Source organism: Juglans regia, chromosome 3 (genome assembly GCF_001411555.2).
Source record: "Juglans regia cultivar Chandler chromosome 3, Walnut 2.0, whole genome shotgun sequence".
NCBI classification, from domain to species: domain Eukaryota; kingdom Viridiplantae; phylum Streptophyta; class Magnoliopsida; order Fagales; family Juglandaceae; genus Juglans; species Juglans regia.
Genome location: NC_049903.1, coordinates 22,767,464 through 22,789,596, shown reverse-complemented (window position 1 = coordinate 22,789,596; position 22,133 = coordinate 22,767,464).

Sequence of the window (22,133 nt, the reverse complement as noted above, 5' to 3'; positions counted from 1 at the left end):
AGAGAGCGAGAAGCATGACAGAGCTCGGGCTGGGCGGAGGTCGGATGTGTCAGCGCGGCGACAGGTCGTGATGCTGTGTGGGGTTGATGGGTCAGTGGTGAAGAGTAGTTTTCATGGTGTTCTGGCGTGAGGTAGCGTGTAGTGTATGTGTAATGGTTGCTAGAGGGCTTCATGGTGGTTTAAACATGTTCTAGTGTGGTGCAACCGTAGTGCATCACAGTGGATGGGCTGAAGGTGACTTTGGGCGGTAGTGTAAACATGCTAGAACTCGAAAGGAGGGTGGCAGCGATGTGGTGGTAAAACCATGGCTCACGGTGGGGGAAACACAGTGCTCTGTTTTAGTGTATAAAAATAGAGTGCTTCATGTCCAAGCTTATCGGTGCTGGTCATGGAGGTGCAGGGCAGCGTGGTGGCAGTTCTCAATGTTTCACGATGGCTTTATAGCTGGGGAAAGTGGTGACCCCAATGCTGCATCTGCGCTCGATGGAAATCAGGACCTGGCGACACTGGTTGTGAAAACGTGCTTCTCCCCGGCATGGTCTCGACTAGGCTGTAGCAGTAGTGGGACTGTCCCACGGTGGTGTAGGGTGGTGGAGTGAGGTAGAAGAGGTTAACGGTGATGGTGGTTTGCATGGGACGAAAAATACTTTTGTGTTTCATGGGAGTGAGACCAACCGAGAAGGGCTTCGGCAGTGACTGGATTGTGGGGGTGGTGAGAACTTACGGAGAAAGAGAAGAACGAGAGAGAATGTTTGGAGGACGACTTGATCATCTGGTAGTGAAACGAATGAGTGGTGCCGTGGGTGAGTGTGAGTGTGAGTGTGTGATGGAAGAGAAAAGAAAACCGCCGAGACGTGGGGAAAAATGGATTTGAGATGGAGGGATTTTCGGAAGTGAAGAAACTGAAGGAAAGGCAAATAAAAGAAAAAAAAAAAGGGTCTCACGAGAAAACTGCATTCAGGGAAGTACCAAAATGACATTGTCGTGGGCTTAGCCTCCCTTCTGGTTTGAGCTTAGGCACTGGGTATTACAGTGATAGTTCCTCACTCTTGACTGGCTCGACATCTTCCTAGGATGGCACACCTGCACAAAGTTCAAATTTATTTTGGCTACAACGGTATCATCAAAACTATGCATCGAGTAATATTATGCAATGTAAGTCTGAGCTTGAGCGTTACTTTGGAAAATTTCGAAGCACCTAGTGAAACATTCCACATATTAACTTGGTAGAATGCGAGTTCTGGAAAGTTTCCAATCCTTTCCCGAATAGCCAGGGATGTACTAGTCATCCCTATCACTACGGTTGCCTTTGAGTCGGCGTTTAGCACCGGATGTCTTGTCTTGGATGCTTATTGAAGTTCATTATCTCCAAACGTCATTGAGGCCCTCATTTGCACATAACTGGTTAAGTTCAACACCCATTGGAGTAGATACCATTGATGTCAAGAGCTATTATAGACTTGAGTCAGGTAACTTTATGATTTTAAATGATTATTTACATAATCTTAATGTTTTCATTATTTAGTTTATAATTTATATAAATTTGTAGACCTAACTATGAATCCTAGACTAATTATGGATGATTGAGAAGAACGCATCGTCGGATAGCCCCTTTATTAGTGAGAAAGTCAATACCATGATTACCATCATACAAAACTCGTCATAGTTAGAGGTGGAGGTGAATTCATAATGTGTCCTATTTTATGTCATATATCACTTGGCTAAGGGTTTAAAAGTCTATAGTTAAATGACTAAAGAAAATATAGTGCATCTGATCAATAAAACTTCATGTAGAAAAACTTGAAATCACTATCCAATCATCAACACAAATGCATGAACTGTCAAGACTGATGCAGGGAACATTATTTATATTTTGGTGTTATAAATTTAAACTTGTTGTAAATTTGTAGTTTTAAATCTAAATTTATCGTTTGCAAATTATACACATTAAATCACCTATTTTTCTGTTGTACATGATTTAGTCATTGCATTTAAATTTTAGCGTTTTAACTTATTTGTTATAGTATTTTATTAAATTATTTTTTTATAATATTTTATAATATTTTGCTTACATTAAATCAACTCCTACCAGAGCTTCGAGCATCGACCTTCGATTGGAGTTTGTTCCGAATCGAGTTTGGAGCACGTTCTAACCTCCAACCCTAGTCGAGCTCAGAGGTTGGAGGTGGGCATTTCGACTCTGTCGGAGTTGGAGCCCACCCCTGATTTTCCTTGTATAGTTTCCACTGCTTGTAAACTCAACATGTACTACTTTTAAATGAAAGAAATTTCCTCCAAGCTCATTGTGAGAGAGAGTTCTCAAACCTCTTTATGGTCTCAAAGCCGTACGGTGAACACAAAGAACGTTTCTTCTTTGTTTTTTTTCATGGCCAGCCACTCCGACTCTTCCTTCTCTTCCGCTTCCTTTGATGACTATCCCATACCTAGTGACTCAAAATGTCACCATCTCGTTAAAGGATGGGTCATGGCCATAGTTTTAGAAGAAGTCCTTGGCCTCATCAATAGTCTTAACATCATTGTTGAAGTATGGTATGCTTTATTGCATGCCTTCGCTCGTGAAAATTCTAACCACGGTCTAGCCCTCAAGCAATGACTTACTTCCGTTACTCAAGGTACTGACTCCTTGTTCGTGTACCTGTGCCATTTTAAGACAATTTGTGATGAATTGTTTGACATTAGCAAGCTAGTCCAAGATCACAAAAAAACAATATTGGCTCCTTAATGGTTTAGGGAAAGAGTACCAAGTATTTACTACAATAATGATGCGGCCTCCCCTTCCACCATAATCCACAATAGTCATTATTTCAGAAAGCCACACCGAAAGGCACAAACGTGATGCTCCACCTACACCTCAAATGGCCTTCTATACCTAAAAGAATTCCAAGCACAGAAAAATGGTGGCCGGTCCTTCAACTCTATTGGACATGGCTTTCACTAAGGTAACTCTTCCTTTACTAAACCTTCTAAACCAGAACTACCATGGTCCAAATGGACATACTCTAGCTCTTCATTTACAAAATTTAGGCAAATACTCATTTAGTTTGCCAAATTTGCAACAAACACAATCATATCCTCTCAAATACTTCAATCACTCCTTTCAAGTTGGTACTATTCCTCAGGCCTTAGCAGATGTGACCATTGTTGATGCTCAAGATTCTAACTGGTTTCTTGATATTGTTGCCACTAACCATAACACCAGCAACCCAAGTATTCTCTCTAATCTCACACCATAACGTGGCTCCGACGTCTTATAGCTGGTAATGGTGTATGCCTCCCAATCACACATGTTGGCAATACCTCCATTGCTACTGGTAGCTCTCCTATCCATCTTAGTGATGTTCTAGTTGAACTTGATATTAAAAAGGACTTGCTTTGTGTGAGCAAATTGACCACTGATTATCCACTTACCATTGAATTTGATGGAGATAGCTTTATGATAAAGAACAATGCAACTCATAAAATATTGGTGAAGGGAGGCGTAGACGTGGTCGATTGTAGCCTTTGATGGGGCTCGAACAGTCTATTTTTTAACTTGATTTTGCAAAGCTGCTTCTTCATGTTGGCATCATCATCTTGTGTACCCACATAAGCAAATACTTGATCATCTGCACTCTAATAAACATATATGTTTTTATCTTTCTAAGCTTGACTCTCCTCCTATATGTGCTAGTTGTCAAATGGGTAAATTGTGTAGACTACCATTTTTATCTAAAGACAATAAATTAAAAGCTCCATTTCATATTTTCCATTGTGATCTCTAGGGACATGCAACTATTGTCTCCCGAGATAAATTATTTTTTTACAACATCTTCATTGATGATTATACCAATTTTACATGATTCTTTCCCATGCGGCGCAAATCTGAACTTGCCTCCTATTTTGATTTTTTTTATAAATATATTAAATTTGGTGCTAAGATCCGTCTTTCTCAAAGAGACGAAGGTGGGGAGTTTGCTTCTCATGAATTTTTATCCTATTTGCAATCTAAGGGAATTCACCATCAGTCGGCTTGTCCAAAAACTTCTAAATAGAATGGCAAAGTTGAACGTAAGCACCACAACATCACTGAACTTGCCCTCAACATGATGTTCCATGGTCATCGCCCACAATGATTTTGGACCGATTATTTTTCAACTGCCATGTTTTTTATCATCAATTAACCCCCCCTCCCCCCAATGGCTCTTCACTTGCAATCATCTTTCTTCTACCTCTATGGACATCATCCTGATTACTCCAGACGTTTTGTATTGGGCTCCAATCGTATCCCTCTCCTTGGGAACTATATTGATCACAAATTGGCTCCAAAGTCCTTGCCATGTATTTTCTTGGGGTACACCACCAAACATAAGGGCTACAAATGCTTTTATCCTTTCTCTAGTCACATCTACATCTCATGGCATGTGGTGTTCGATTAGTTAGTTATCTCATATTTGTCACTCACACAACTATACAACAAAGATGTAGTCACTAAAAATCTCTATTGTCTCACGAATTTGGAGTCTTCTCCTTCTCGTTCCAACACCTCCTCGGCATGTCTTCCACTGTTGGCTCATGCACCCCGGTCTTCATGCCAAAGATCTTAGGCATGACCTTTTCCTCTGCGCTTACCCCTTTGCTTGATCCGATCGTGGATTCAAGCACCTTAGTCCTTGTTGCTCTTGCTACTTTCTCCTGGGTCGACATTCACAAGCCCAATCCCAAGTGTCAAATTCTACATGTAGCTTATACATCTTCTACCATTCCTGTAGTGTTGCACACTATAATCTCTTCTCTACGTCCTTGCCAAAAACCACACATGGACCCTTGTTCCCTCTTAGACTCACATGAATGTTGTTGGCGACAAATGGGTATACAAAGTCAAACTCAAACCAGATAGCTCCCTTGAGCAGCTTAGAGCTGGCTTATTTGACAAAGGGTTCCATCAATTTGATGGACTTGATTTTTCTGAAACTTCTCTCTTGTAATCAAGGTGGAAAGCATTCGACTTGTCTAAGCATTCACCAACTTGGGGTCAAGAATGCATTCCTCCATGATTTTCTCACTACTCCAATTTATATGTAACAACCACCAGGTTTTGTTGACTATCGTTACCCTCACCATGTATGCAAACCCATTCGTGCTCTCTACGATCTCAAACAGGCTCCTTGCACCTGGTTTGATTGCCTGAGTACCGTCCTCCTACAACTGGGCTTCTATTACAATACCTTTGATCCTAGTCTTTTTATCTCGACTCCACCGAAGGACTCCTGGTTATTCTTTTGTATGTTGACGAAATGGTGCTTATAGGTGAAAACCCCTTAAAGATTGATTGGCTTGTCTCTCAATTGGCTATTGAATTCTCCATTAAGGATTTGGGTTAACTACACCACTTTCTTGTCATTCAAGTCCATTGCTCGGTAACACCCTGCTCCTTCTCTCTAATGCTAAGCAAATTGCGAGGACGGATTTTATTATAAGGAGGAAAGGATGTAACATGCCGCTCCATCTTCTCGAATTCTTAGGGCGAAATTTATTATAAGGAGGGAGGATGTAACAGTCCGCTCCTTCTCTCAAGTGATCACAAGTCTCGTCTTAAGTGCCGAACCTCGAAGGCATGTTTTAATGTTAGCAGTTGATTTTAAAGTACGCCCAGTGTTTTAAAGGGCTCAAATATTTTAAATGTCCTGAAAATATTTATATGGGGTATTTCAAGTATTATTGAACCAAGCCTAATTTTAAGTAAGATAATTATAATATTTTTGAGTGCTCCAAAAATATTATAATTGTGGAATATCATTTTATCTAAATGATTTTAGTTATTTGAAATATTATGGGATTTAGATTATGTTGAAAACTCTAATTAATTAGATGGTTCTAGTCTCTTAAAGATCTTTAGCAAAACCTCATCATTTATCTAATGATGAAAGAATATTATTTTATGAACTAAAGTTGAGTTTAAATTTATGATATAATATTCTATCTTAATTTCTCTCAGTGTTTTCAGTTAAGTTAGTATTTACACATTTTCAAATCAGTATTTAAAACCTACCATTAGATCATTTTGAAGACCCAAGGTAAAGGGTTGGGATTAAAACCCTAGCTCCCTCTCTTTTTCCCTCACTTTCCCTTTCACTCTCTCTATGCTCCCTCCCTCAGCTCACGATGGCAGCAACCCCTCTCCCTCACCCGATTCCCTCTCTTATCTCACCTAACCCTATGCCACTGTTGCAACCACGCCACCAACCACCAGCGCGCCTCCAACCATCATCGGCAACCACCCCGCCCCACCGAACCCCATCCCCTCACAGCAGCCCTCTCCCGCTCTTTCCCGAAATGGGTTTACCCACAAGGGTTCTTACCCATGCATCCACCTTGCACCGTCATCACCAACCTCCCACCCCACCGAGCACGACCACGGCGACGGCGACTCCATGACCACCTCCTTCCTCCTCCCCTCGACCTGAAGCCCATAGCTCCTACCTAGACCCATGCATAAAACCCACAAGTTTCTCCACCTTAGCTAGTCATACGCCACCACTAACAGCCTCCTTTCTCACCGGTGACCTCCCCCTAATCTCCCTTCCTCCAACTGAAGCCCCTAACTCCTCCCACGCTCTCTCACGGGTCCTCCATGACCCACGCCGAGATCCGTTGCCCTCCAGCAACCATGTCGCCTCCCCCTTGCCACCGCAGATCCACCACACCTCTCTCAAGCCCTCCATGCTTAGCCATGCCTCCCTTAACTTTCCCTCTCCATTTTCATAGTTGAGACCCACTGCCCAAGCTCCTCCATGAGCCACCTCGCACCACCATGAGGCCACCAACCCAAGACCTCAACCCAACACCTAATAGCCTAGTCCAATGCCCAAACATCTCCCAAATGCTCAAAACAGCCACTGTACGTGGCTAACCACCACCGTACACGGTGTTAGCTGCCACCCACAAACTACCCACTGTGTAGTCGAGTAACATAGAGCATGATGAGTAGTGTCTTGAACTGTAGACTAGTGTCCCAGAGTAGTTGTGATGTAGCTGATAGTCCTAGTAACTAGTGTTACTATGTAGCCGTGTTATGTTTGAGTCTACATGTGAAGTGTCGAATGCACCAACATGGACTTAGTCTTAAAGATCATTTGCAAATTCCTGATGGGCCAATTACAAGATCAAGAACTAAGAAGATCAAGAAGATCAAGAAAGTAACACAAGGACTTGTGCAATCCGAAGCTAGCAAGAGCCAACACACAAGATGGGCTTGAAGGAAGAAGAACTAGTTTCGATCTATGTGATACAAGTTATGAAAGAGTGCAACATAAATTAGGGCCTATTATTATGTTTATGTGATTGAAAGCCTTGGACTTATTTATTTCATTAAAAGGGCTTATTTTATTAGTTATAGGAATTAGTCTAGAATAATTGGGCTTGAGGATGCTTGGCCAAGCTTATTTAGAGTGTGAGAAAAAGATAGAATTGATCATCAATTATCATAATTATTCAGAGGAGAAGAAAGTGAAGTTGGCAGTAATTAAGTTCACTGATTATGCTATTATTTGGTGGGATCAATTAGTGACCAATAAGAGGAGGAATTATGAGAGGCTTGTAGAGACATGGGGAGAGCTGAAAGCTCTCATGAGATTGAGATTTGTACCTGGCCATTATTATATAAACCTTTACTAGAAATTATAAAATCTTGCACAGGGGTCTAGGAGTGGAGGATTACCATAAGGAGATGGAGGTGGCGATGATTCAGGCTAATGTAGAGGAGGATCTAGAGGCCACCATGGCTAGATTTTTTAGTGGTTTGAATAGGGAAATAGCCAATGTAGTTGAATTGCAGTATTATGTGGAGATAGAAGACATGGTGCACATGGCTATGAAGGTAGAGAAGAAGTTAAAAAGAAAGGGGACATCAAGGTACACTTCGGTTGCTAGCACTCCTTGGAAACCAAAGTGGGAAAAGAATGATCAAGCTGTAGCAAAGAGAAAGACCAAACCACCTAAGGGAAAAGATGGGGGAACTAACTAGAACAAACCCAAGATAGAATTCCAACCTTCAAGGAATAGAGATATTAAATGTTTTAAGTGTTTGGGTTCAGGGCACATTGCTTCTCAACGTCCAAACAAGTAGGTGATGATTATGCATGATAATGGGGAGGTGATGACTGAGAGTGAGGATGATAGTGATGAAATGCCTGAGTTGGTTGATGCTAGTGATGATGATGGAGTGGAATATGCCGTGACAGGTGAGTCTCTTGTTGCCAGGCGTGCTCTCAATACACACATTAAGATGGATGATGCAGAGCAATAGAGGGAGAACATTTTCCATACTAGACACCATGTCAACAACAAGATATGTGGTATGATCATTAATGGGGGAGTTGTACTAATGTGGCTAGCACTACTTTAGTTGACAAATTGAATTTCCCTACCTTGAAACACTCTAGACCATACAAGTTGCAATGGTTAAATGATTGTGGGGAGGTTGAGTTGGATAGACAAGTGTTAGTTACTTTTCAATTGTGAAGTATCAAGATGAGGTGCTTTGTGATGTTGTGCCTATGCATGCTAGCCATATTTTGTTGGAGAGGCCGTGAGAGTATGATAGGAGGGTGACCCATGATGGGTTCAATAACTGTACAACTTTGTAAAGGAGGGCAAAATAATCAAACTTGCTCCTTCAACTCCAAGACAGGTCCATGAGGACTAATTGAAACTGAAAAGTGAGGTTGCTCAAAAAAGAAAGAGTGAAAATGAGAGTAATAAAAAAAGAAAGAGTGGAAGTGAGAGTGATAACAAAAGAAAGTGTGAAAAAGAGATTGAGCAAAAAATAAAGAGGGAGAGTGAAAATGAGCAAAAAAGAAAAAGTGAAAGAGAAAATAGAGAGGTGGCTAAGAGTAAAGGAAAAAGAGTGGAGCCACAAGATAGAAAAGAAAGAGAGCCTGCAGAGAGAAAAGGAAAGACAAAAGTGGGTTTCTATGCAATAGAGAGTAAGGTTAAAAAGGCTTTCTTAGCAGATCACACTATGGTTTTTCTTGTTTATAAAGAGTCTTATCTTAATCTTGATGAAATTAACCAGTGTCTTGCTAGTTTGGTTGTTTCTTCTTTGCAGGAGTTTGAGAATGTATTCCTAGAGGAGATGCCGAATGAGTTGCCACCCATTAGAGGCATTGAGCATCAGATTAATTTTGTGCCCAGAGTTGCTATTCCAAACCGACCAGCCTATAGGAGTAATCTAGAGGAGACAAAGGAGCTTCAAAGACAAGTTGAGGATTTGATGAGCAAGGGGTACGCGAGGGAAATCATGAGCCCATGTGCAGTACCAGTGCTACTAGTGCCAAAAGAAGGATGAGACGTGGAGGATGTGCGTTGATTGCAGGGTGGTCAACAATATCACCGTAAAGTATCGCCATCCCATTCCTAGATTAGATGATATGCTTGATGAATTGCATGGCCCATGTATTTTCAGTAAAATTGATCTTAAAAGCGGGTACATCAAATTAGAATGAAAGAGGGAGATGAATGGAAAATTGCTTTTAAGACAAGGTATGGGCTTTATGAATGGTTGGTTATGCCATTTGGACTTACAAATGTGCCTAGTACTTTCATGAGATTAATGAACCATGTCCTATGTTCATAGGCAAGTTTGTGATTGTGTACTTTGATGATATCCTAGTGTACAACAATGATTTAAATGAACATATTGAGCATTTGAGATATGTGTTTGATGTGTTGAGATGTGAAAAATTGTATGCCAATTTTAAGAAATGCACCTTTTGTATAGAAAAAGTTATTTTTCTTACTTATATTGTTAGTACAAAAGGTATTGTTGCACCCGGACCCAAAATTGGTATAGTTGGACTTTGGATTTTTATTTATTTATTTATTTGAGCTTGGTATTTTATGTTTTTATTTTACGTATTTGAGTAGTGATTTTTTTTTCTTTTAATTTGGAGATCTTGGCAGTTTATTATTATTATTTTTTTCTTTCCCGCATGTTTCATTTTTAATTCCTTCTCTTTCCGTCTATGTTATTTTTTTCGCACGGCTTTTTTTTTTCTTTTTCCGTCGCACAACATGCTTTCACACATGCATTCGTTCACGGCATGCATGCACACACACGTCTACTTCTCTAGGGTTTTCCTTTCTTGTTCATCCACCTACATATATATATATGTATGTGAATATAGCTCACGCCGCTGCCCTCCCACGCGGAACCATAGCCCAGTTTTTCCTCCTCAGCCTCTTCCTCCTCAGCCTCCATCCCCTCGGTTCCTCGCACCCCGAGTCGTACAGCACCCCAAAGCTTATCCGCGTGCCGCGACGCCGCCAAGCACCGTCCGCGTCTGTACCTCAGCCTCTCTTAGTTCACCACCCCAACCGTGCCCAGCCAGACGAAGCTGCCACCAGCGCCCGTGAAGCCTCTGTTTCACGCCTTGACTTCCACCATTTGTGACATCCGAAAAACACAGTTGTCCAACCACCATAAGTAGCTGCACTCACCCTTTACCGAGAGCTCCACCGCGTGGTGATCCCGCCTCACGAAAGCCACCACCGCGAGCCACCCCTCTCACGGAAGACTCAACAGCTTTTTCCCCTGTTTTTGGCCTCCCGAAATAGAGTCCCATCCACTGGACCACTGCACTGCACCGCACCGCTCCAGCCACTCCAGGCCGTTGCCACCCTCGCGGATAAGGGCGCCGAACACCCTCAGGCCACCACTGTCGTAGCACCCTCATGGTGAGTACCTCCCTCGGTTACTCCCTCCTTTCTCTCCGCCCTCTCTCGCTCACCTCGCCCTCTCTTTGTCTCGTGCCCAGCGCTGCTCGACGGAAGCTTCGCCGCGCTCCTGCTCTTCTGCCGCACCACTGCAGTCCCTCCAACCAGCCCGTCGCACCTCGATTTCCCTCGGGTAGTTTCCGCCGTGCATGTTTTCAATTTACGTAGGTTTTGTTTTGGTTAGTTTGCAAGGAATTAAGTGAATTACCGTAATGCCCTTTACTGCAAGTTATATCAATGGGCTTTTATTTTTTTTATTATGTATTAGTACTCTGTTATTTAATTATGATTACAGAAAACTATTTTTAATATGTTATTAAGTAAAGATTTATGTTAAGAGTAAATAATATTGGAGTAATATTGTTTTTACACTTTAGATATGATTTAGTCTATTTAAAAATAGTCATGGTTTATTTTAAAATATTTTGGGATAATTATATTACTTAGTATTAAGCTTCATAAGTTGTTTTCATTAGTAAATAGGTCTGACTTTTAAATGTTTTAGTCATAGTATTAAAATTAACATTGACGATTTTAGAAAGTGATGAGTGGTAATTTTAGGTTTTGAGGAATTAAATAGATTATTTTATAAGCTTAGGATTAAATATCGAAATACGTGATTAATTGGATATTTATGAGAATTACGTGATTATTTTATAGGTGACGATTAATTATTGTTCGACGTTTTTGAGGAATTTCGAAAAAGCTAAGAAGTTCAGGTAAGCGGGATTCCTATGCTAGACTTTGCATTTAAAATAAAATGAGCTGAGGTTATTTTTGGAAAATATACATATTTGATGTTGAAAAGAAATTTGAACTGCCTCAGTTATTTGTTCTGCATTACTCATGAGATTCTGTTTAAGAAGAAATTATTATCTGTCATGACTGGTGTAGACATGAGCTAGTTTTGTGCACTTTATTTCTGAACCATGTAATAGAGCGAATATGAAATTTGTGCATAAATTATGTTGTGATATGATTTTTGTTTTGTTCTGAAGATGTTCTGTACTCTGATATGATCTGATGTGATTTCTGAAAACCTCTGGCATAACATTCTGTTTCTGTTTCTATTTCTGTTCCGTTCTGACCTCACCACGGGTGTAAAACTGTGGCCTCTGTTCGGGTTGGTACCAACTTTTCTGTTTCTGGTGCACCCACTTTGGAAACAAAGTAGTTTTCTACATGGTCTTTTCTATGTGCACACTCGAGGCTCCGAGAATGAATAAGGGGAAGATTCACATTCTGTTTCTGCTCGGTTAGCTACCGGGGTTTGCACAACCCTACCACAGGGGTTAAACATGGTATTTGTTCTGATATGACAAGATAAGATGTGATGTGATGTTTATGCTATGCCAAAGGGATTTTGATTATGAATATTTTCGAACTATCGCTCTGATATTTTTGGTAACATGTTTTGACGCTCCATTTTGAAAACATTATTCTGATTCTGCATTCTGAAAGAAAATATTTTGTTCTGCATTCTGATTTCTGCAAATGCTCATGTTTACACACTAGTATATGTCCTCTGCTTACTGAGTTGTTGATAACTCACCCCTTATCTCCATATATTTTTCAGATAATTTTGATGATTCAGCTGGAGAACAAGAGTAGAAAGTTTAGTAAGGTGTGATGATCGTAATGGAATAAGTGCCTGAGGGTACAAATGCTTATTTAAGGGTCGTAGTTAGTAAACTGATTTATTTTTCGGGTATTTGTTTTGATGAGTTGAGGATGTTTTCGAGTTTTTAGAGAATTTCTAATTTATATTATTGGGGATTTCTTTATTGTCGCCATAGAGGAACTTAGATTTTTGGTTTGATTAAGTGGATTAATATTTTATGGAATTTCTAGATTTTATAGTTGTGTTATTTAAGTAAATTTTAAGTATTAAGAGCTAACTCTCCGGACGTTCGAGATCGGGGCGTTACAGGTATTGAGGTGGACGAAGAGAAAGTCAAGGCCATAAAGGAATGGCCAACACGTAAGAGCATCACTGAGGTAAGAAGCTTTCATGGCTTAGTTAGTTTTTATCGGCGTTTTGTTAAAGACTTTAGCACCATTACTGCACCACTTGTAACGCTCCGACCCCTAGGGTCCGGAGAGTTAACTCATGTTACTTAGTAATCAACACCTGTACTGCTAATATACTTCCAAAAGCTTTATATCAAACGTAAACACTTCAATTTTAATTAACTAAACAAACTCATATATCAAATCCTTAATACGGTAAACCCAAAAATATCAACTTCTCTACATATCACTTAACCTCACATCTCAACAATATAATTAAGAAAAATCACCAATACTTATCGAAAATTTTCTATTCTTAACCCACTATTCTTAAGTCATCTCATCCAATACTTCATAGTCTTGATCCTCAATTGAAAAATCCAAATCATCTGAAAATATTGTGAAGATAAAGGGGGCGAGTTATCAACAACTCAGTAAGTAGAGAACATATACTAGTATGCAAACATGAGCAATTACATATTTTAGAATGCAGAACAAAACACTTTTTACTTTTAGAATGCAGAGTCAGAACATGTTATCAAAAATATCAGAGCGAAAGTTTCAGAAAATATTCTTATTCAAAGTCTTTTGGCATAGCATAACTGACCACCATCATACCAGAACATCACATCACATCAGAGGCCATATTTAAGTCCCGTGGTAGGATTGTGCAAATCCCGGTAGCTAACCGAGCAGAAACAGAATGTGAATCTTCCCTTTATTTATTCTCGGAGCCCCGAGTTTGCACCCAGGAAACATCACCAGAAAAACCACTTTGTTTCCAAAGTGGGTGCATGTAACAGCCCACTAGAAATTCATTGGTGAAATTTCTATTGACTTTAGGAATCTCGTAAAAACCCCATAAGTTTTTACAAATCAACCAATCGCATAGGTTTTAGTTTGTCAACATAGTCAGTGTTATCACTCACTATGGTGCTAGAAATATGAGTTTTATTTATTTGAGGTGGTTAGAAGTGTCAAAATGCATTATGGTCTATGCCATTAAACTCAGTGGATTATTTAGGATTTTATGGCACAATAACCTATTTTCATAATTCCTGACGAAACGTCTGTTGAAAATTGTGAAATTATTTTTAGGGGCACTTCGAGGTTGAATTTTGATAAAATATTTTCACTGTAGGTTAATATGAATATTTAGAAATTTTTATTGTTAAGTTTATGATTCACTTTTTCGGAGTGAATAGTAACCTCGGTAAGTGCACCAATTACAGTGTTTCAAAATCATAGTGTGGAATGTCCAAATTAGATTAGAGAAATTTTATTTGGACACTTGGCAAGATCTTAGCCACACTTAGTGAATAATATTAGACACTTGGCACCATGAGGAGCGTTTGATGGATTTAAAGGAATCAAGCTGTGAAATCATGCCACTTAAGCAAACTTTGATTCATCTACTCAACTAAATTGTGCCACATCAAAGAGGGCTTCAATCTTAGTAAAACCCTAAATGGTGGGAATCCAATTGAAAGGCCAAAAACATTGTTGAAATTGAAAGCCTAAACGGTTTCCCCAAAACCCTAAAGTTGGCCTCTAAACATTTTCTAATCCGATTTCTAGCATTGTGTTTAATCACTTGATTAAATCACTTCCACATGCTATTCATCCTTCACATTTGTGTTAGAACATCATTATCCAACCTTGTTAACCTAGAAAAATTGATTGGGCCAAGTGATATTGGATTTGGACTTGATAGCAATCCAAATCCTCTTTAAACCCCAAAATTTAGGTCCATTCGGTTAAGGCCCATTAAGCCCACGAATTTGGTCACCATAGGATTACTTCATGGCTAAGTTTTGTACCCCCACTTGGCTGGCCAGATCTTTACAAGAAGGGCCTAGAAGGTTCTTGAAGTACAAAGCTAAAGGGCCACCTCACTCTTTCACTCTTACACTCTACCTTGAGAAAAGATTTTGGACTGATTGTTATGAGAAGAAAAGGGCAACACTCAAGCTTCCTTTCAGTCCTATCACTTTCCATAGCTTTTGTAAGAGGCTCTTCAGTCCACTTCCCACGAAAAGCAACTCTCCTTTACACTTTTCCTTCATAGAACACAAAAGACACTCTCGGACAGTTGTTCGTACCTCCTTTGAATGCCTGTTTCGAAGCTTTTGTAAGTCTTTTCTCGCAAAGTTTCCTTCACAAAAGTTTTTTTATTTTGGAGTCTAGTTTACGTGGATATGTTATTCGTTCCATTTGGAGATCATTTGATTGGTCAAAAGTTGTTTAGACCCTAGAAAGGTCAGTCTGTTCGATAAACTGGAGAGTGTGTTATATTTTGGAGTTTCTGACCAACCTAATGAATAGATCTTGGTCCGAAATTTTTATGGAGTACTGTTAACATGTGTATATGATTATTGGTTGAGGATTTGTTGCATGATTAAGAGTTTGGTAAAATATTTTCTTAGGTCTAAAAACATAGAAACTAGAAGAGGAAAAACAGTTTCTGTTTTGAGAAAGTTTAAATCTTTTATTGTTTAATCTTATTCCAATGGCTTTGATATTTTTATTGGAAGATCCTAAGCCTCTTATATACATGTTAGAATGTTATTTTGAGTATATTTTATGTTAGTTTCTAAGATATGAAATTTTATGTAAGGAGATATTCGGTTAGGCCAAAGTGATGATGTTCTCGGCTAAATTTATGTTTTGGTTGATGTTTAACCATGTGATCTTGAGTTTGATGCTTGGATATATTTTAGAACATCTTTTCAAACCATGTGATATTTTGGTTTGAAGATTACATCTTTATAAGTCATGGATCAAGAGGTTGATCAAAACAAGTTAGAAACAAAAATCTGTTTTGAACTTAGAAGAGAAACCAAAAAGTTCAAGTATGGTTTTAGTGATTTTGATGAATTTTGTTCATGATTCAAAACATGATTATTCTTAGGAATATGTTATGAGTACAGTAGAAGAAAATTTTTGGTTTAATCATGAGTTTTGAGATTTGAAAGAATTACAACAAAAATCAAAGGAAATAGCCTTTGTAAGTTTCGGCCCTATAGAGTTTTAATGGTTGTATATAGTTTTAAATTTTTCTGAATTAATATTTGAGTTTAGGACAAAATTTACATAAAGCATGTAAATTTTGGTGATTTTTGGAATTAGGATGCAAAATCCTTAAGTTAGGGGTAAAATGGTAATTTTACTCTAAGTTGATAGTTTTCCATATTCCTAATTGTTAGTGATTAAGTTCTAATTTTTAGAAATCACTACTTTTAGTTTCTCGTGATCGCACTCAAGTTTTGTCTCGCAGCGCGAAAATCAAGGTAAGTTAGCTTTTAACTTACTGTCAGTTTAATGTGTATGAGTGATAAGTAAGGGAACTAAATTGTATATATGCATGTTATCATATGTGCCATGCCAAGTCATTACATATTTATCTGTTACACAGAATTTATTCTGTCATGAATTATTCATCTGTTACACAAGATATTATATTATGTATTGCTATACATTGCAAGTATGTCATGTTAAGTTAAGTATGTCATCTGTTACATGTATTTCATGTCACGTAATATTCACTGTCACATGTTACGCCATGTTAAGAAATGTTGTCTGTTACATGGTATGTTATGTTACGAAATGTTGCCTGTTACATGTATGCCATGTTATGAAATGTTATCTGTTACATTTCTGTTTCAAAGTATGCCATGTTTGTCGTCTTACGTTCATGTCACGTTACGCTACATCAAGATTTATGTCTTTTATGTCACATTTATGTCATGTTCATGTTACGTCACGTTACGAAATGTCATGTTTGCCAGTTAAGTTATTCATGTCAATCACGACCCTAAGTGCTAAGATGGGGGTAATACCCTAGGGGAACTCCTTTGTTCATGCTAGAGTTTCTAAATAGGTATGAAATTCTCTGGGTTGACGAAGTACAGTCAACAGGTTGCGAATGGGGCCTAATTAGCTGATCACTGGAGCTCGCCAGACACTAATGCCGATGGTGCCACACATTATGTTACGTGTGTCCACAACAAGTGTGGTACAAACAAATAAGTCATGGGGTCACAACAACTGTGGAGCATAAAGTATGGGGCCACAACAACTGTGGAGCATACACTACGTGAGACACAGCAATTGTGGCATGTAGAATACGTGGGGCCATAACAACTGTGGAGTACGTATTAACGCACTCACAACTGGTATAAAAACCTGTGATGTGATGCGGTAATCGGCAGGGACACACGGCTCAAGGGGACCTGTGTAGCACTTGTATGGTCACTTTAATGATTACGTCTATTAAATAAGATTCCAAGTTCGTGTGTTTCACATTCAAGTCATGTTTCATGTTATGTTATATCCAAGTTTACGTTCAAGCAATCATGGTAATCCCATGAGACAAGAATATGTTTCAAGTTCATGTTATGTTATGTTCACGTTTACGTTATGTTCCAAATTCACATTTATATTATGTCATGCTCAGGTTCATGTTATGTTTCAAGTTCATGTTCAAATTATGCATGTTCACGTTCATGTTATGTTTCAAGCCCATGTTATGTTTTAAGTTCACGTTCATGCTATGTTTCAAGTCCATGTTATGTTTCAAGTCACGTTCATGCTAAACTTCAGTTTCAGTTTAAGTTATGCCAGTTATGTTATGTTGTATGTTAAGTTATGCTATGATTACTTATGATTTGATTATGCATTTATACTTTTACTGCCATGCATGCATCATTAACCTGTGTGGAAAATTCTTGTTAACTTGCTGAGATTTGTAATCAAATCTCACTGTGGTAGTCTCAACTACTATTCCCTTCGAATGGTAGATCTTATTACAGGATTTGAAGGAGAATCGGAAATAGACGAACTGTAAACGGTCGACTAAGTGAAGATGTGATGTAGGTGTTAGTACAGTAGTTACCTCATATTACTACTTGTATTTGTGGAGTTCAATCTCCAGTACTCTTTTGATCACAACCCCATTTTCGACTAGTGTTGTGATATCAGTTTTTAAGTATGTCATTATGTATAAAGTATGTTTTAAGTATTTGGGATATTTCAGTTTGATGCATAGTATTGCTAAAGAAAGAAATTATCCGCTGCGAATATTGCATAATGCTATATACATGTTAGGAATATTACATCTTATATGTCATGAACGGGGGCAGGTAATCTTGTGTTGCATGTCTCGACGCTTCAAATGTTCGTCCGATCCCAAGCGGAATTTAGGGGTGTCAAAATGCACCAGAAACAGAACAGTTGGTACCAACCCAAACAGAAGCCACTATTAGCACCCATGGTAGGTCAAATAGATCACTATCCACAAACCACATCCCGATTCAGAATGTAATGCCAACAGTTTTCAGAAATCACATCATATCAGAATACAGAACATCTTCAGAACATAACAGAATCAGATCACAAAACATAATTTTATGCACAAATTTTCATATTCGCTCTCTTTTGCGCAAATCAAAAGCAAAATGTAAAATAGCTCATGTCTATACCAGTCATGCCAGAAAATACTTTATTCTTAAACAAAATCTCATGAGTAATGTAGAACAAATAACTAAGGTAATTCAAATCTCTTTTCATAACAAAACATGCATATTTTCAAAAATCAACTTCAGCCCATTTTATTTTTATGCAAATCTAGCATATGAACCCCGCTTACTTGGACTTCTTAGCTTTTCAGAATTTCCTCAACAATGCCGAATAAATATTAATCATTACCTATAAGAATAATCACGTAATTCCCGTAAGTTTACAATCAATCACGTATTTCGATATTTAAGCCTAAGCTTCTAAAATAGCCTATTTTAATTCTTCAAAACTTAAAACCGTCATAATTCCAAAATATATCATCACTTTCTAAAATCATCAATATCCACCATAACCAACGTCAAACTCAAAACACCCATATTTAAACTCGAAATAGCCAACAAATCTCACAGCATAAACCAATCACACAAACAACTCCATCATCCAATCCAACCGACCCCCTTACTCCTCAGACTCAGTCCAGCACAGCCAATTAGATCACAATAAAAATGGGTTAGTGTAAAAATACATTTAAATCACGAAAGTTCCTTGAAAAAATACTTACAACGCTATAATATAATTTTCAAAAGATCACAAAGGTGCTAGAAGTGGCGGCATAGCAAAGTAACAGTGCAAAATGCACTATGGCCGTGGGTCTCAAAAATCTAACTTTTGAACGGGGACAAACGAAGACTTGAGATTACTAAGGAAGAGCTTAGGGATGTCGATGAAGCTAATGGTGGTGGTGGTTGGCCGTGGGTGGCGGCGTGGGAGGTTTTTGGAGGCCAAAAGGCTCAAATCTGGAAAGTAGATGGTGGAGCTTCACTGGCGACGGATCGGAGCTAAGGATGGGTGGTTTAGGTTACTGGGAGGTCAATGATGATGTGGTGAAGAGATGGTGGCCAGAGGTGGCGCGACGGCGGTGCAAGGACGCAAGGAATGCCGCTGCTTGGGGCCGCTCGTGGGAGCTCATGGCAGTGTGAAATGAGTTGGAAACTGGAGGGTATGGTCGCCGGTCGGAGGAGAAGAAAATGGGAGGGGTAGTGACGACAATGGGTGGTGCACGACGGCGCTGTGGTGGACGGCGTGCGGACGGGGAAGAGAGGGAGAAGTCACGAGCTGGAAAGGAAAGAAGCAAAGGAGAAAATGAGGAGAAAAAGAAAGAGAAGAAGGAAAAGAAAAAGAGGAGAAAAAGAAAAAGGGAAAAAGAAAAAGTGAGGGAAAGAAATGAAGTCAAGTCCTTACAACTTGGGTCACAAAATTGATCCAACGAAAATGGTTTCAAAACAGTAAATTTAAATAAAATAACTTAAACGTAATAACTAGTTAAAATAAAATAATAATAATAAATCCAACAATACAAAAATTTTAAAGTCCAATATTAAACTGATTTAAAGTAAAGAGCAATTTAAATGCAAAATGATAATTAATACCAAGAAAGCACATCAAAGTAAATTTCACAACTTAAAAATTATAAAATAAATCCAACGAGAAATCCGATAAATTTAAAACAAGAGAACCAATATTTAAATTAATAAAAAAAATCCTTTAATTAAAAAAATATACTAAAATACGGGGTATCACACCACTAACTGAAGTAATTAAAAAGAATGTTGGGTTTCATTGGGAGGCTGATCAAGAGAATGCTTTTACTACTATCAAAAAAAGGTTGTGCTATGCACCTGTTTTAGCATTACCTGACTTTAACAAAAATTTTGAGATTGAATGTGATAACTCAAGAATAGAGATTGGATTCTTTTTGATGTAGGATAGGCGGCCTATAGCCTTCTTCTGTGAGAAGCTAAGTGGGGTGTCCCTGAAGTACCTTATCTATGACAAAGAGCTTTATGCTCTTGTTCATGCTTTAAAGACTTGGTAGCACTACCTGTGGCCTAGGGAATTTATGGTCCACAATGATCATGAATCATTGAAGCATCTTAAGGGTCAAGGTAAGTTGAATAAATGCATGTTAGATGGATGGAATACGTTCAGACATTTCCATATGTCATCCGTTACAAGCAAGGTAAGGAGAACATTGTTGCTGATGCATTATCCTGGAGGTATGTCCTTTTTACTTCTTTGAGTGCCAAAATGCTTGGTTTGAATATGTAAAAGACATGTATGCCAATGACGTTGACTTTTCTGATGCATATATGGCATGTGATAAGGCAGCATTTGGTAAGTTTTATAAGCATAATGGTTATTTGTTTAAAGAAAGCAAACTTTGTGCGCCAAGTTGTTCTATGCGTGAGTTATTGGTGCGTGAGGCACATGGTGGGGGATTAACGGGTCACTTTAGTGTCAAGAAAACTTTAGACATTTTGTGCACGAACATTTCTTTTGGCTTAAGATGAAGAGAGACGTCAATGTGGCAGATGCATTATATGTAGAAAGGCTAAATCTAAGGTTTTGCCACATGGGTTGTATACACCCTTACCCGTTCCTAGTGAGCCATGGATAGATATCTATGGACTTTGTTTTAGGGCTGCCAAGGACAAAAATGGGTAGTGATTCTATTTTTGTGGTTGTGGATAGATTTAGTAAGATGACACATTTCATTCCATGCCATAAAACAGATAACATAGCTGACTTATTTTTCAGGGAGATAGTGCGACTTCACGGTGTGCCGAGGAGTATTGTTTCTGATAGGGATGGTAAATTCTTTAGTTACTTTTGGAAGGTGTTGTGGGGGAAATTGGGTACTAAGCTCTTATTTTCCATTACTTATCATCCACAAACTAATGGTCAGACTGAAGTAGTTAATAGGACTTTAACTCAACTTTTACGCACTGTTGTTTATAAGAATTTAAAAACTTAGGATGATTGTTTGCCATTTATTGAGATTGCATACAATAGGACCATGCATACAACTATGTCATATTCTCATTTTGAAACTATTTATGGTTTTAATCCACTTACTCCTTTAGATTTGATGTCTTTACCTGTTGATAGCTGGAGTAGCTTGGATGGATAAAAGAAGGCGAAGTTAGTGAAGTCACTTCATAAGAAGGTGTAACGCCCTATTCCCGGAGGTCCGGAGAGTTAACTCTTAATACCTAAAATCAACTTAAATAATACAACTATAAGGTCCAGAAAATTCCATAAAACATTAATCCAGTTAATTAAACCAAATATCTAAGTTCATCCATGGGGACAATAAAGAAAACCTCAATAACATAAATTAAAAACTCTCCAAAACTCAAAATTATCCTTAAATCATCAGATCAAAATAACCGAAAAATAAAATCAGTTTACTAACAACGACTCTCAAATAAGCACTTGTACCCTCAGGTACTTATTCCACTTCGATCATCACACCTTGCTAAAACTTCCTATTCTTGTTCTCCAACTGAACCATCAAAATTATCTGAAAAATATATGGAGATAAGGGGTGAGTTATCAACAACTCAGTAAGCAGAGAACATACACCAGTGTATAAACATGAGCATTTACTGAAATCAGAATGCAGAACAAAACATTTTCATTTTCAGAGTGCGGAAGCAGAACATGTTATCAAAATATCAGAGCGAAGATTTAGAAATAATTTCATCCAAATATTCTTTGGCATAGCATAAATGATCATCATCATCATTAGAACATCATATCAAAACAGAGGCCATGTATAATCCCCATGGTAGGGTTGTGCATCTGCGGATAGCCAAGCAGAACATGATACACTCTGTCACCAAGGTGTGCACTCAAAACAGAGACCACTATTATAACCCGTGGTTGGGCCGTATCCACTATTATAACCCGTGGTTGGGCCATATCCACTATTATTACCCGTGGTTGGACCGTATCCACTACTGTAACCCGTGGTTGGGCCGTATGCCACT